This window comes from Lepidochelys olivacea (assembly GCF_965140295.1).
Source record: "Lepidochelys olivacea isolate rLepOli2 genome assembly, chromosome: 4".
In the NCBI taxonomy this organism is placed as follows: Eukaryota; Metazoa; Chordata; order Testudines; family Cheloniidae; genus Lepidochelys; species Lepidochelys olivacea.
Window position 1 is genome coordinate 130147021 of NC_140414.1, and position 16603 is coordinate 130163623.

Consider the following 16603-nt stretch of genomic DNA (forward strand, 5'->3'; position numbering starts at 1 on the left):
GTGGCACCTTAGAGACTAACCAATTTATTTGAGCATCTGTAGCTCACGAAAGCTTATGCTCAAATAAATTGGTTAGTCTCTAAGGTGCCACAAGTACTCCTTTTCTTTTTACAACTAAGAACAGTTTATTTAGTTTTTCTATTATTTTGTGGCCCAAAAATACAGGTAGTAAACAAAAATTCATGGCCCATGACCTGTCCATGACTTGTATTATATACCCCTGACTAAATCTTGCGGGGGTATGGCCCAGGGAGTGCCGTGGGTGCTCAAGCAAGGGGCAGCTCAGGGGTGTGTGGCCCTGGGGGGCGCGATGGGTCCTCAATGGAGGGGGGGCAATCCGGGACCCCTGCTGGTGCTGGGGGGTGCAGGTGGCAGTGCGCAGCCCAAGACCATCGCTGGTGTTGGGGAGGAGGGGACGGGGGCTGTCCCTCCCTCAGCTTATAGCTCCATGTGCTGCCCCTGCTCCAAGCCCCAGCTCCACAGCTCCCATGGGCCAGGAACTGTGAGCTGCGGGGGCGATGCCTGTGGGCGGAGGCAGCGCTCAGAACTAGGAGCTGAGGAGGGAGGGACATGTTGCCACTTCTGGGGAGTCCCCCCAAGGTAAGTGCCACCCAGAGCCCTCACCCCTTCCCACGCTGCAATCCCCGGACCTGATCCCCCTCCCACATCCAAAGTTCTGCAGCTGCTGCGGGGGGGGGGGGAGGAGGGGGAAATAGCCCATGAATACCCCAGCAGCAGCCAGTGAGGCTGGCCCAGGAGCTGCTCGAGCTGCTCAGAGGCCACCGGGCCAGCCACACAGGCCACTGCAGAAGTTACAGGGGTCCTAGAAAGTCAGAGAATTCATTACTTCCATGACCTCTGTGACAAACTCAAGCCTTACTTATGAGGGAATACATTTTAGGGCAACAAAAGGTTATTAAAACAGAAATAAAGGTTCTTTTGCTTTTTTAGTATTGTCATAGAAATGACATTGCCTTTTTAACAGGACATTCGGAGAGATACTGAGATTTTAGTCATTTCTGGTGTTTCTAGATCTGTGATAATTCTCTGCTTTTCTTCTTTTGTTCTTCTTCTTGCCTCTTTATTTTTCAACTGTTTATATGTATTCAGTGCTCCTTGACCTTGGTGTAGGATCAAGAATTCAAGAGTTTGAGAAGTTTAGGGAAGCAGGAATGGGGGGAAAGATGGTCTTTCTCTAAAAATGTCAAAGGAAGTACCATATCAAAATAATAATTTTTTTTGAGTGCCTCCATTGTAAGATTGCAGTTAAAATGATTTCTGTACTTCCAAATGCCAAATAATGGCATTCTAGGGAGGCATCTAGTTTTCCTGATGGGTTATGCAATTCCTGCTCTTCCCACCTTTTCTGTTTGCATGTTGCACTAATTTTTATCAGCAATCATAAAAAAAGTTGTTGGAAAGTCTGTTTTCCTCCCATCTTATTGAATTTTTTATCTTTGACTCTGGCTGTAAGTTGATCCCGCACATGTCTGTCTGAAATGTCAATTGCACAAAACTTTCTTGAGGTTTTTTAATCTTTGATTTTTTTTCTAGGTAAACCCATTACTCCTAAATTATTCTAAGCATCCCATCCTTCCTTTGCCTTCATTTGCATCTTTTAGGGCTTGTATACATGGGGCTACTCCAGAAAATTAATCCAAGTTAACTAAAAGGTGTGAATTAAAAGTAAATTAATTGAACTGCATTAAATCCCTGAGTGGACTCTCTCATTCAGAATTAAAGTGGCCTTAATTCAGTTTAGTTTAATTCAAAGTGCATAGTACAAGGGTCAGACATACCAGTCCAGTAAATTTTCCAGAATATCTAGAAATGTTGCTCAAGGAATTTGGGTTTATATTAAAGTGAATTAAACTAAACTGAATTGAGGCCACTTTAATTCTGAACGAGAGCATCTATACAGGGGTTTAATGCAGTTTAACTAATCCACTGTAAATGTACACCTTTAGTTAATACAGATGAACTTTTCTGAGTGTCCCCAAATAGACAAGACCTTAGTTTTTTTGGTGAGGGGAATTAAATGTAAAGTGGTCTTATTGTATCTGTCCTTTCTGTTTCTTTGATTAATGTGTTTATCTTTGCATGGTAAAACCATTCTTTGTGTCTTTCCATTTTTGAAGTATTTCCACTTACCAATTTACTTTGAATAAAGAAAATTTTATTTGCCAAATGTGGTTGGCCTCTGCTAAGCACGCTGTGTAACACTGGAATAAGTCCACTCCAGGCGCAGTGATTGCTAAATGGGCAATACAGGATATCTCAAGTGTTCACCAGAGATTACAGGAGCCTTGAGGACAAGTAAGTCTTTATCAGCTAGAGCAGCATATCTCCTGCACCATATTCACCTGTCCTTGTAAATTAGTATTTTGTGTGCCACTGTACTAATGTTTCTTGTAGTTAAGATAACTTGTGTCTACACCTTTTTCACTTCTTCGTGTTCTGTGTTGTTTCTTCTGAAAATTAAGTCAGATTTATAAGGCTTGCATTGTTGTGTGAATATCCATGCTATGTCACTGTGAGAATCATTGCTAAATCCCTGGATGCCATTGTAAAAATTAAGAATTTTCCAACTCTCTATCTGATCAAAGTTACTAGGAGTCAAAGCTTCATAGTGAAACCCCCCATTCAGCAAAGCACTAAAGAACGTGCTTAACTTTAACCCTGTCACTATCCTGATTTAAAGCATTGAGAATACTTGTGTGCCTTAAATTAAACCAGGTGCTTAAGTGCTTTCCTGGATTGCAGCCCTAGTTTACTAGATCCTTTTAAATACATACACAGTATTTGTCTTTCCAGCACCTGAGAACTTTCCTTTTTGTCATAAGCTTTTCAATCTCTCTAAAAGTGTTCCTCTTACCACCTTAACCATCATAAAAGGAGCTCCGTCTTGTCCTGGTATCTTACAGTTTTTTCATCAATATCTTTCTCCAGAATTTTATAATGTTTTAATGTAACTCAAGCTCCTTGGGCATCATTCTTATATATTATGAAAAACGTGCTGGACAGGTAACTGTGTCCCTCCTAAGCAATCATACGAGTCATTTACTAACGCTTTTTGCAGTGTTTTCCATCATTAAACTCTCTCTGCTGTCTTGTAAAGGTCCCCAGCAGCTCCTTATGTACTTGAAAAATCTCCTTTCTTAACTTCTGCAATGTTTGTTTCATTCTCTCAACTAGCTTTTTACAGTCTTACCTTTTCTCTGTTACATTATTGCACTCTTCCTGAGTTGTACCCCTCATGCGTCTTTGTTATTTTTTGGCACTTTTATTGATTCTTTTTTCCTTCTTTACTCTTAAATGTGTGGTCTAAATGTTTACCTTTTTGCTGTTTTCTCTAATAACCTGCAATAAGAATGTAAATAGGAATCAAAATGCATTATTTACTTTTGTGGAAGGGAATGAATATCACCTGTTGGCATAGAAACAAAAGGGTTTTTTTCTCTCCTGCTGATTACTTTCGTTATAGTGTGTATGGTAACACCCATTGTTTCATGTTCTCTGTGTATATAATATCTCCCCCCTGTATTTTCCACTGCATGCATCCGATGAAGTGAGCTGTAGCTCACGAAAGCTTATGCTCAGATAAATTTGTTAGTCTCTAAGGTCCACAAGTCCTCCTTTTCTTTTTGCAGATACAGACTAATATGGCTGCTACTCTGAAACCTGTCATTTTGTCCAGTGTAATCCCAAACCATGTTAAATTTACTTGCTTGCTTTAGGATGTTGTTACAAATTTTCAGTTTTAAGCACATTAATGGGAGAGTTTGCTAACATTCATAATGCTTATGAGCAAACCTGTGTCCAGTTTTGAGCTTTGTGAGTTTTGCATTGAAATAATTCAAATAGCTCCAGAGCGTGATACTGCTATGCACACTATCTTACTGCACAAGTAGTCCTGTTGACTTCAGTGGGACTCTTTGTGGTGTAAGGTACTATTCATTGTGAGTAAGGGTATTGTACTCTGGCCCAAATTGAGTTGATTTGATGCCAACACAGGACAAATTTGGTAGGTTGAACTATTTGTTTTTTGGCTTTTGACTTTGAACTCTATGCAGAAATCAAAGTTCAGAGGTTGAGAACTAATGTGGATTGAAATTTAAAAAATATATTTACATGAACCCCTGAGAAACCAAGTCACACAAAACAATTAATCACTTGTTTCCCTTTTCTTATTTAAGTTAGTGCTATTTTTTCATGTATGCCCTTTTGCAGTATAGTTTCATATTTTATTTGGCAACATTTCATTAATGAATTTCCCTTAGGGTTGTCAAACTCTTTAGAGTGAGAGATGCATCTCTGAGAGCAGAGAAGATTGGGTTAACCCTAAATATCTCTTTAACATTATTTATCTGTCAGCCGAGCAGAGGAAGAGGGAAGCATTTACTACTTGAACATCAATTTCTTCATGCTGCTGCGATAATCCTTTGAAGGTTATAGTAGGCTAACTGACACTGATATTACAAAGAAGTAAGAAAAACTTTCTAGCTACCAGTTGTCATGGAATTGAAACAATTAAACAATTTAATTCAGAATGATACATGGACCCTGCAGTGTTTCTCATGTTGCAGTGGAGGAGAAATTATGCACATACAACTCCCCACCACCATCATCCCTGCACCTGAAGATGAGTCTGTGATCTAAAATGCCCTCTACTTAATCTTTTAGGGCTAGATTCACCAAGAGGAGAATATTCCACTTCCTTATATAAGCCTGGATCCATGCATTCAGGGAAGAATAACCTGATGTTGCCACTACCTGCTTTCCTTCAGGATTTTTGCTGGGGGTTGGGGGACAGGGGGATGGGAGAAGGTGAACTTTAAATTCTAGTTGAGAGTCAGTGGAATCCTATTGAAGAAAGCTGCTTAGGAGATGCATTGAATCATCACATGCCCTGCTGTCCTGTCTTGTCTTTTTCCCAGCCAGTGCTCCACACACCTTTTTGGCACTATCAGAACAATACCATACTGGCTGTTTCCAAACATTGTATAATGATGTCAACAGCTAAATCTTTTATGTGCAATCACATCTTAACTTTAATAGTAACAGAGGAATTTACCACTAACACAATATACTTATGGATAAGGATAAGGTCAAATGTATTTATTGAATAATGTGCCCTTACGGACATATATGTAAGTCAAATATTTCAAAGTAACTGGTGATGTTACATACCTCCATTTCTGGGTGGCCAGCTTAAACTCAACAAAGAGCCCAATTTTCAGATGGTTGGGTGCTCAGCACTTTCTGGAAATTGGCCCTCTGCAAATTTTTTCCAAGTTAAGCACCCAAAATTGAGGCAGTCAAAATCACTTGTCATTTTTATCAATAGAAAATAAACATATTACACTTTCTCTGGGGTTTCAGAGTGATCTGTGTATCATGCAACTTCCCAGCACGAGGCAAATGTTTGATCTTAGTTACACCAGTGTAAGTCTGGAACAACACCTTTGACTTCAGTGGAATTGACATCAGTAGACAGAGAACAGAATTTATCCACTATGTATGCAAACACAAAGATTCAGTGAAAGAATTTGTTTCCTTTTCCTTTCTTTTTCTATAAGTGTACACACATTGAAGAACTTTTTTATATTGTTAAAGAAATAAAGTGTAATGCCTGAATCTAATCAATTTAGATTTCAGGTATATGTTCTTTACTCAGCTATGAAAGTCAGTCGCTTTTAAAATTAAATGTTGTCTGCAGAAGTCCCTTCTTTCTCAGCTCTCACCATCCCTTCAAGTTATTGGGCTAGATCCTCACAAGCACTTTACAACATGTGTTTAAATTGTTTAATTGAAGATAAATTAATGGGACTACTCATGTGCTTAAAGTTAAGCATGAGCTTAAATGCTTTACAGGATTGGCGCTATAGTAAAAATGAAGCAGATGGGTGTAGAACACATTGTGGGAAAAGGGGGAGGGAATGCAAGAGTGTCGACAACGGAAGCACAAGGTTGCTTTATTTAGCTAAGTAAAGACTTCATCAATTTAAAAAAAATGTAAGTGAAGAAGATATATTAATGAATTAGTAACAGTCCACTTGCCTGGCTAAGGTGTGTGCTACAGTCCACTTCTTAATTTTTGAATTACAATTTCCTTTTCCCTTGTCTCCACTTCTGTAATGACTGCTCACACAGACTGAAAAGAGCTAAAGCCCCCTGTCAGTGATGATCTGATTCAGCTACTCATATGAGAAAAGGGAAAATTGTGGACTAATAGGAAATAATAATTTTGGGGCCTTTTAATAATAAAATTGGTGCCTTCTCCAGCAGACTAACACTGTTTTTATCAGAGAAACATGTCTCTCCATTTAATATCTGTGTTTTGGATTATTTTTCCCAAAAACCCCAGACAGCTCTTTTGAATATAATAATAATTCAGAGGGGAAGTTCTGGTTTAATTACTTGACTACTCCAATCTCACTAGATCTAACTGTGTGAGTTGATGTCTTAAGCATGGCAAGTAACTCAAATCCTCCATGTAGCAGCACTGCACCATCAACTTCTTTGGAAAATATTAATGCCATATTTTGAGTGCAAGGTGAATCTTATTTCCTTTAGAATGATCCAAAACCCACATAAGTCAATGGGATGCTGGATTTCAGACCTTTAATGGGCATTGCAGTTACTCAAACAGCAAATACTAATGTCTAAACCAGACACCGAAGTCTTTATAGTTAGAGAGGGGGGAAATGCTAATTAGGGCAAGATCTCCTGTTCTTGTTACTAAATAATTAATGTAAAATGATGAAACCAGCCAAATACCCAGGAAAGGTAAAATTGTATATTTTCAACCAGGGCTTTGGAGCGGAGCCTAGAGCTGGAGCGCGGAGCAGCTCCAGAGCAGTGGAGCTGCAGGTTTTTGCCTGGAGCTGGAGTGGAGCCAGAGCACAGCTCCAAAGCCCTGTTTTCAACAGTTTGCGTAAATCCTGGACTGTCAGTGTGGATGCATGTGCTGAACAAACATGTATTTGAGGGAATGTGGGACAAGGAGTCACAAGGCCATCTTTGGTCAGTAGAGGAAGAGGTGAGATGATGTTTGTCTGGTTCATGAAAGGAAGGTGAATTGGTGGAGGCTTTGTGATTGGCAAGGTGGCTCATATGAAGTGAGTGGATGGCTATTGTGGTAATATGTAAATTGTGGGATGATATAGTGGGAGAGGTGGCTTCTACTGGAAATGCAGGAGGCTATAATGTGTGGAGATTAAAGATGTTTCGGGCAAATCCATGTGTGATTAGGAACATGGGGATGGATCAGTTACTTGATTAAGCTCAACTGTGAATTTCCTCACTTTCAGATGTTTAATTTTTTAATTACATTGTTCCAATCAGAGGGGGTGTGCGTGTGTTTGTTTAAGGTATACGTATTGGCAGTACAACCTTAACTCTATCTTAATTTAGGCTTTTGTTTGGGAATACCACATTTTGGTCACTGGGTAACTGTAGATTATTTTTTCCCCTTTCCTTGCTCTCATTTCTGAAAAGACAGTTCAGAATTTATAAAGGCTGCTGCTAACTACTCTGCATATAAAGCTTTAGATTCTAGGGTCAGGAAAGTAAAGATCTCAACCAGTGTAGCTGAGGGAGGAGGAAGGGATTTGTGTGTAAAGAGAAAATCAGAATATGCAACAGTTGTTTTTTTCGTCCTAAATTGTTAACATTCCTGCTGGAAGGTGTTCGATTCTAGATTGTCTGTGCATGTTTTAAGCTCTGTGAGTCTGGGTATTTGATATGGAACTCTTATTCACAACCTGCTATTTTAATAGTTATATCTAATAATACATAATAGTAAAATACAGTAGTTCCCAAACTTTTTACTAAGGTGACCGATCAACTGCATTTTGTCTTGTGTGGAAACCCACCTTGCATGTATGCACCCTCCCCCAGCAGCACGGCAACCCTAATCCTGACCCCGTACAGAGGGGAGTTCTCAGGGTGTGAGTGAGGGTTGGGTCTGGAGAGTGAGCTCACCCCACAGCAGTGACTCCAGTCAACCCTGATAGGCAAAACCTGCATGGCACTGTGACCCCGTGCCACAGGCTGTAACACCCAGAGCAGGAAGCCAGTCCCATGAGCAGGATGAGTGCAAGGTGGGCTCACTTTCTAAATCCCTTCATCCCCCTGCAAGGGCCAGGAGAAGGATGTGTTTGCTTAGGGCCCTGTGACCCATCTAGAACCTTTTCTCAACCCACTGTTTGGGAAGAACTGGTATAATACACTGTATTATATAATGGTTTACCTTACTACTTTATTACCATATCTTCTGACCACTTCCTGTGGAGTGGTGCATACAAAAGAGATCAGAGTTGATCAGCTCTGCCAGCTTTTGCTTATGATCTTAGACCACAAGACATTTTTGACCGTAACAGCTCTTTCTGGTTTTTCACCAGCAGGAATCTCTTGATGTGTTTCATGACTCCCCTGGTTTTTCACCAGCAGGAATCTCTTGATGTGTTTCATGACTCCCCTGGTTTTTCACCAGCAGGAATCTCTTGATGTGTTTCATGACTCCCCTGGTTTTTAATGCCAGTTTTCACAAACTTGTAGTGGAGCCCCAGCAGACACAAATAAAACATCCAAAGGTCTCTGCATTTTCTAATCTACCATATGTCACCTAGAAAATTCCACAGTCTGTTTGCAGGCAGGTTAAATTTTTCGAATGTCTAATGTGTCTTCAGTGTCCTGAGTGAGTGAGATAGAATCGTTGCCAAAGAAGATACTGAGATGTGTTATATGAACTTATAACTATTTAACAAACTTATAACATGAGGGTAAAGCTTCAGCTTGTAGGATTTTTGTTTTTATTTTTTAATGTTAGATTTCATATTGAAGAGATACAGGGCTTAAAATGTCCAATATGGGAGAAATAGAATAATTATCCCTAAATACATTTTTTTACTTTTCTATCTAAACTAAATAAAATAGTCAAAACAAATATACAAGAATCTTAAACAAGGGCAAAGGTTTTGTTATTCTTTGAGGGTATGCATCTGTTCATTACACCAGAGTTGTGTGCATCCTGGTGCCAGAGAGTTTTCCCTAGAAGTACCTGTAGCGGTGGCCCAGCCCACTCCTTGTGCTTTGAAGTGAGGGTAGAACTTCCCCGCCTTCAGTTCCTTCTCACTGCCTGTGGTTGGAGCATTTGTATTTCCTATGTTCAATAAACTTATCTACTGATTTATACCTAGTGGTACTCTTTTTCACCAGTTTTATTTTATTTCTTTATTTTTTATTTTATTTCAAATTGTAATTCTTAGTCATTTTTTTCCAGTCACGAGGGCCCCACCTTTGATTTTTCAGTTCACCCTTTAATAATTTAGTTACCTAGAACATAAGAATGGCTATACTGGGTCAGACTGATGGTCCATATAGCCCAGGATCCTCTCTTCCAACAGTGGCCAGTGCCAGATGCTTCAGAGGGAATGAAAAGAACAGGGCAATTATTGAGTGATCCATCCCCTGTCAACCAGTCCCAGCTTCTGGCAGTGAATTTGACTTTGTCTATCATTTTTAAGATATAAAAACATTGTTGAATGCCAATTGGCATTTCCTTGCTATTAATAGCACATAAATTATTAGATTCAAGAAAATGAACTTTATAGTGCAAATTGCTTTTTTTCCAAAAACTTAAAATAGAATGTTGTTTGGGGATTTTAAGATTATACATAATTAACTAAATTGCTACAATAATTGCAACCTTTGCAGAGTTCTTGGCAACGGGAAGACGTCATGTAAAATCACTAATTAAGTTTAAAAAAGAGAGAATTTCTTCCCACTCTTAGAACTGCATGAAAAATGGAGAAATGGCTTCTTTTTTTAATTAAAAATTTAGGGCACTTTTAAATACATTAATCAGCTTTTTGTGGTGCTGACTCCTATGACTGGATACATTAGGACTTGGCTCTGGGAAATTTTACAACTGACTTCAGCAGATTGTTGTTTTTTATTTATTTAATTTTTTTTGTGTTAGGAGAACTGATTTTTGGGAATAGGGGAATGTGAAAACTTTATGCTAATGAATTTCTGTAGCTCCTATAGTCCCTCAAGTGGGAAAAAGTATTCTACATTTCTGCATCTCAGTCTCTATTTCTGTCTGTCTCACACAGTTATAACTGGATAGCTTCTTTTGGAGTCAACTATTATATTACTATTTATTATGCTGGCCAATGTAGCTCCATGTGTTAATATGAAATGCAATCTTCTCCTTAAGAGTGCATTGTCTCCTTAGTGCTCTCAGATCCTTCCAGTATGAGAGTGAGGGTTCAAAATCAAAACCGAAACCCATACATTCACACCCCAACAGACCTCCTGGGCTGATGCTCTCAACATATTACTATACACTATTACCGTCCCCCCCACAAAGATGCTTTTAATAATTTTATTTTTAAAATCTTCAAGTTAAGGATTGTTTTTTGCAGTTTAGATCTATTCCATTCTGCAGTATCTTTTCCCAAGGTGACTGTATATTTCTGAGAGCCTTGGGTGCATATTTGACCGAGTGAGAAATTGTTGAAAGATAGTGTTGTCACAATGGAAACAGAAAACTCTTGAAAGTAAATTCAGATGGTTTAGGTTTTACATTCCCAGCTATTTTTTTTCCAAATATCCAATATCTTTATTTTGCCATTTTTTTCATATTTTCATTTAAATTTCAGAAAAATTTGAACAAAATACTAAATATGGTACCTAGCAAGTCTCTATTGACATAAAAACTGGTAGAAACCAACACTGATATCTTCTAATTTTTTAGAAAGTTATTTCTTCACCCATTTGCTTTCTGTAAGTCAGAGATTGTCATTTAATATTTGTACAATGCCTCACACATTGGCGCCCTGACCTAGTTGAGGCCATTAGGTGCTAATGCTATATAAACATTATATGAGAATAATAACTTACAGAAGAGGCTTTATATAAAAAGACAATGGGTGGGATTTCCAGAAAGCACCTAAATGAATTTCAATGGGACTTGTAATCCTATATTACGTAGGCACTTTTGAAAATCCCATTCAAAGTCAAAAATATAATGGATCCTTATGACAAAAAAAATTAACTTAGGTATAAAAAGAAAATTATTATAAGAGACAAACTTAGATCTCTAAGGTGGGAGAAAAGAATGCATGATATAATATATAATTTGAGAAATGGTATGTAGGAGTATAATTAGGACTGTGTCATAATGCATATGCATGAGGGAGCCAAATATATACAGCCTTAAATTCAGAATTTCCTTTTTCAAACTAATTTCAGTTTTTAACCATGGAACTTTAGGGATTGTTAACATAGGGCCAGAGCCTCAGCTAATGTAAACTGGCATAACTCCATGGAAGTCAAAGGAGCTACACTGATTTACACTAAATCTAGTGGGTACACCTTCCTTATATGATTTCATAATAGCTTTGCATATAATAGCATGATAGCAAAACAATCTGACCCGAAGTCTTTTTCTGTGGAATATAGATCAGAACTAAAGAACTGACTGATATCACTTTCCAATTTCCAGCATGACGTACAGCAGTGTTAATATTATTCCTTGAAGCTGAAGATGTATGTAATCATGGAAAACATTTTTTCAAATTTTTCTACAGTGTGCTTTATCTCATTTCAACATCTCTGAAATGTTACTTCATTTGTGTGTGAATTATGACAGAATAACTTAACTGCAAAATGTATCATCTCTTGGTTTTGCAGTGAGACAAATTTCTGCTTCAAAATAAGCTAAACTCCACATCAAAATAGTACCTTTTTAAGGAACACATTTTTGAAAACTAAAGTAATTTTGAATTTTCAACAAAAGTGGAAATTTTCACATTTCAGATTTTGCTGTGAAATGTCACGTTTCTTCTTAGGACCAATACTCATACAGCTTCATAGCGTTTCCCAGAACAACCAATAGAAGTATCCAGATTACATGTAATTTAAGATTATTCATATGGTAAGAATAATCACTACTTTTTCTTAGCATATGCACAGCATGCCTCAGGTGGCACATAACCAGGATTCATCCCTGACTTTGGTCTGCCGGTTGGACCATTAGCTTGCCTGGCCCCTGCCAGTTACTAACGGGGAATGAGACGTGAACGCCAATCCATGCCCCCCAGAATAATCACTCAGTTCTATATAATATTTTTCTGGATGATATTTGTATTGTTGCTGTGGAGCCTCCAAGGCCTTAGCCATTTTGATTTTATGTCTAAGAGCAACCTGTCTTGATGGAATTGAAGCCCATTTGATTTAGATTTATTAAACTAACACTGACAATGTGCTGAAATCTCTACATGAAATGTAGGGTCATAATTAAAGACATTGCCTGAAACAAGAATATCAGAGGGGAACTTTCTTACTTTTCAGAACTGAGGAAGTTATTGAATTGTACATAGTAGGATATCAACTGCCCCCTGCTGTGAATAATCAACTGCTTCTCTTAATCTCCTTTTAAGAGAACTAATTGTTCTTGTGTAATATAAATGTAAAGCTTATATAACTCTCTGCTGAAACCGAGCATCACACTGGGAGTTTGTGTTTAGCTGGTTATCCACCACCATCCCCAAATCTTTTTCAAAGTCATTGCTTCCCAGGATAGAATGCCCATCCTGTAAATATGACCTACATTCTTTGTTCCCAGATGGGTATGTGTTAAAATACATATTGTTTGGTTGTACCCAAGCAATCCAGATCACTCTGTATCAGTGATTTGTCCTCTTCATTTACCACCCCACCAATTTTTATGTCATCTACAAACTTTGTCAGTGATGATTTCATGCTTTCTTCCAGGTCATTGATAAAATGTTAAATAGCATAGGGACAAAAACTGATTTCTGTAGGACTCCATTGGAAACGCACTTGCTCAATGATTCTCCATTTATAATTACTTTTGGAGACCTATCAGTTAACCAGCTTGTAATCCATTTAATGGGTGCCATATGCATTTTATATTGTTCTAGTTTTTTTAATCAAAATAGATTCAGGGTTTGTGTGATACACATTTAACAAGAGGAACTCCTTGTCCTTTCTGGTTTTCTCTCAATATTTATTAGATTATTTTCTTTTGAAAATTTATTAACGGAGGAACTAGGTTTCCCCTCAACTGAGACTCTGAATAAATGAAGAAATACCTCTCTAATTACTTCAGAACATAATATTTATTTGCTATCAGTGCAAATAACAGCCTCTTCTTACAAGTGCCTGCACTGAACCATCCCATATCAAGGCCAATCTGATAACATTTTTTAAAAATGCTTTCTACACATCTGCTATGAATTGGTAAAGATCATTTTTAATCAGAGTTATGTGTTATCATGCTATTATTTGCAAAGCTATTATGAAATCATATAAGGAAGGTGTTCCCACTAGATCAAGTTGCAGTGGGGGAGGTTTAGGTTGGATATTAGGAAAAACTTTTTCACTAGGAGGGTGGTGAAACACTGGAATGCGTTACCTAGGGAGGTGGTAGAATCTCCTTCCTTAGAAGTTTTTAAGGTCAGGCTTGACAAAGCCCTGGCTGGGATGATTTAATTGGGGATTGGTCCTGCTTTGAGCAGGGGATTGGACTAGAAGACCTCCTGAGGTCCCTTCCCATCCTGATATTCTATGATTCTATGATTTCTAAAACCTACCTGATCAGGTATTGAAATTATGGTGAAGACATAGCTGTCCAATATTTTAAACCTCTGCAGTATTCAAGTGAATTTACTATAAGATCATTTAAAACCTACAAAGTCTCGGATACGTGTTTTGACATAGCCACCCCTGTTTGGGGTACCACTGCTATACAAAAAGTTATATCTCTAATTGCCAATTGATCATTTTCTTTTTCCCTACACTACATCTTTGATTTTCAAAGCATCTCTGTATACTATTCCCTATACCATTATTAAAGTAAAATGTTTTAAAATACGATATGACCGGTCAGTCCTTTATTTCAATAAATTATTTTATTTTCATCAATCTTTCTTTATATTTAGGGTGCTGCTGCATTAATATGGTTTGATCATCATGATAAAGGCAAACTGTGCCAATCTAACCCAGAAATTATTATTAACACCATATTTGATATTATTCTGGAAAGTCCATTCTTCTTTGAACAGTGGCACAAGCAATCCTGAATGCTAAATACTTCATCTTCCTGTAAATAATTATATATAATTTATATCTGTCTATCATAATTATATAAAACCTTTCATCCCAGAATTCCCAAGCATTTTTGTAGTAAGAAATCTCCACCCACCACAGAAGTTCAGCCAGCTACGTAGTAGAGCGTGTCAGATGTTAACAGCACACTACAGAACTGTTAGTAATTTGGAATAGGAAGTGAATAAAATTGTATCCATTTGAAATAGTAGGAGGAATTTATGTAGGTAAAACATGATTATCCAGATAAGAATCTGACCAGGACATTGAGATGAACACCTCTTACTCTTGGAAAACTGAAATGACTGAATATATTATGTTCTGAAAGGCCCCTCACAGAGCTCTGTGCCCACTTAACCGCATGCTCTGGAGTCTGCAACACTCCCTCAGTAGTGATTCAGAGGGAAAAGAGTCATCTGTTGCATTGCCAGACCCACTTTCTGCTGCACCTAGGTTTTCCGTAAAGGTTCCCATACAGGCCCAACACAGGTTAGCTTGAGAGATCCAATGAGATCACAATGTTTATTCTCACCATTAGCCATATATATATAGGGAAAAATATACCTACTTCATATGTAGGTATAGATAGGGAAAAAAATCTTTCCATTTGCCATGTTGGTTAGGACCAGATAGGAAACTCCCCAATCCCCCAAGTTCACATTGGTGAGAAATTACACAATTTGTCCTCTTGGAGTCAATAGGACTAATTGTCTAACTACTCCCCACTGCAAGTAAGGGGTTCAATATCTGGCCCTTTGCAATTTGTGTTTGCAAGCAGTTTATTCCCTCTCAAAGCACTTACTCATCTTGCTTGAACCTATGCTAAATCATTGCCTTTAGTCAGTGATATCTGAAACCTTTCCATGTCAACAGATATCACAAATATTACGATTTCACCCCTGAGAATCATGGATAAGTTGGTTGAGAGAGAGAAATTTGGTTATCTTCACTAATCCTAGGCAAAAAACAAATGTTAAACAGGATGGTTAAGGTTAAACTTGCAAGAAACCCAAATATTTGAAAGTATGGAAAATCACAGTTAAACTATTTAAGATACCTTAATTCTGCATTCTGAGTGATCCCAACCACCCAACTTTTCATCCGTGTTCCTTTTATAATGAACCAGTAAGGTATGTCATTTTCAGATCAAAGACTTCTAGTAAGACTTTCAGAATTCCACAGCCTAATATCTACGGTATTACATTTTTGAGCACTCACTCTGCTTGTATAGCTCATAAGGGGAATATCAAAACTGTGCCCCACAAATTATTGGTTTAAAATCATCTCAATAAATACATTAGCTCTTTATCTGACATTTGAATAACTGGTTTGGGGCCATACAGTATTGGGGACTGATGCTGCAAGATGCTGAACATATCAGTCAGTACCTTATTGGATTGGCCTCTAATGTGAAGAAGGAAATGATTGCCTTCAGCATGCTATTTTTAATAAGTTGTAAAGTGAACTTACTTTTTCAATGCCATGTGTATAATGGGAAAAAAGGCTGGAGTTAGCAAAACTACTGCGTGATTATGAGTAAAGCATTCTAGATTTTCCTAGTCACTGATGAGAAGACTCTCTTTTATATATATGAGGAAATTAGTTTGAGTTTCTAACTTTCTCGGAGGACTAGAGTAGAGGAATGCATGTTTCCTTTGCCTCGACTACATGAATTCAATTTTAATTGCAGCTCACATCCAACCACTGTTGGATATTCTAACTCTGGCAAACACCTTTTAAAATAGCTTGTTTGATTAACTTCAGTTTTGGTGGAGAAAATATCCTGTTTCCACTGGGAAGCCTCCCTGAGGATTGGTTTACATTTTGAACTCTGTCTCTATAAGAAGAAAAGACTAGGGAGTAACTTTTTTTAAAAAATGAAGATTTAAGTCTCTTAAGGTCATTTGGTGGCCTATTATAAGCTCATTGGCGCTGATGAGCCATTCTGAGATAACAATTTAACATCTCAATAACTTCTAAAATTAGGGTGTAATGGACTAATCTGGTCTGTGTGCTAGACCTTTACTAAAGAAACTACAATTGATTGCTTTCCCTTTCCCCCCCCTGCAAAGTGGCAGTTAAAACTAGAATGATTTTTGGATTCTGGTTAACCTCTCTGTTTTAGGATCTCAATTCAAGAACCCCTATTCCAAATAACTTGAAAATTGATAGAAAAATTCTAACTTGGCCCCAGATCTAACCTTCCCATTTTGAGGCTAATATTCTTTTATGGATTTTAGGGGGTGGTGGTAACTGGAACTGGGCTTACACTGGAAACGGAACTGAATTATGGAATGGTTACTGCCACTTCATAGTAACAAAGGAGAGTCCAATAAAATACTGGCAAATGGCTTTCTGGTTAAATGTTATTTCATAAATATGCCATAGAATGAAAATTGGCCCTCATAGTAATTAAATAGGCTTGGAACAGAAGGGTCAGCTAGAATATACAACTATTTGT

The 16603-nt window shown here is 37.9% G+C and overlaps 1 protein-coding gene across 6 annotated transcripts in view; it reads left to right on the forward strand.

The window, feature by feature from the left end:
• The window catches only part of ZFYVE28 (zinc finger FYVE-type containing 28), a 308906-nt gene that overhangs the window by 265687 nt on the left and 26616 nt on the right, over positions 1-16603 (forward strand). The window lies entirely within an intron of this gene.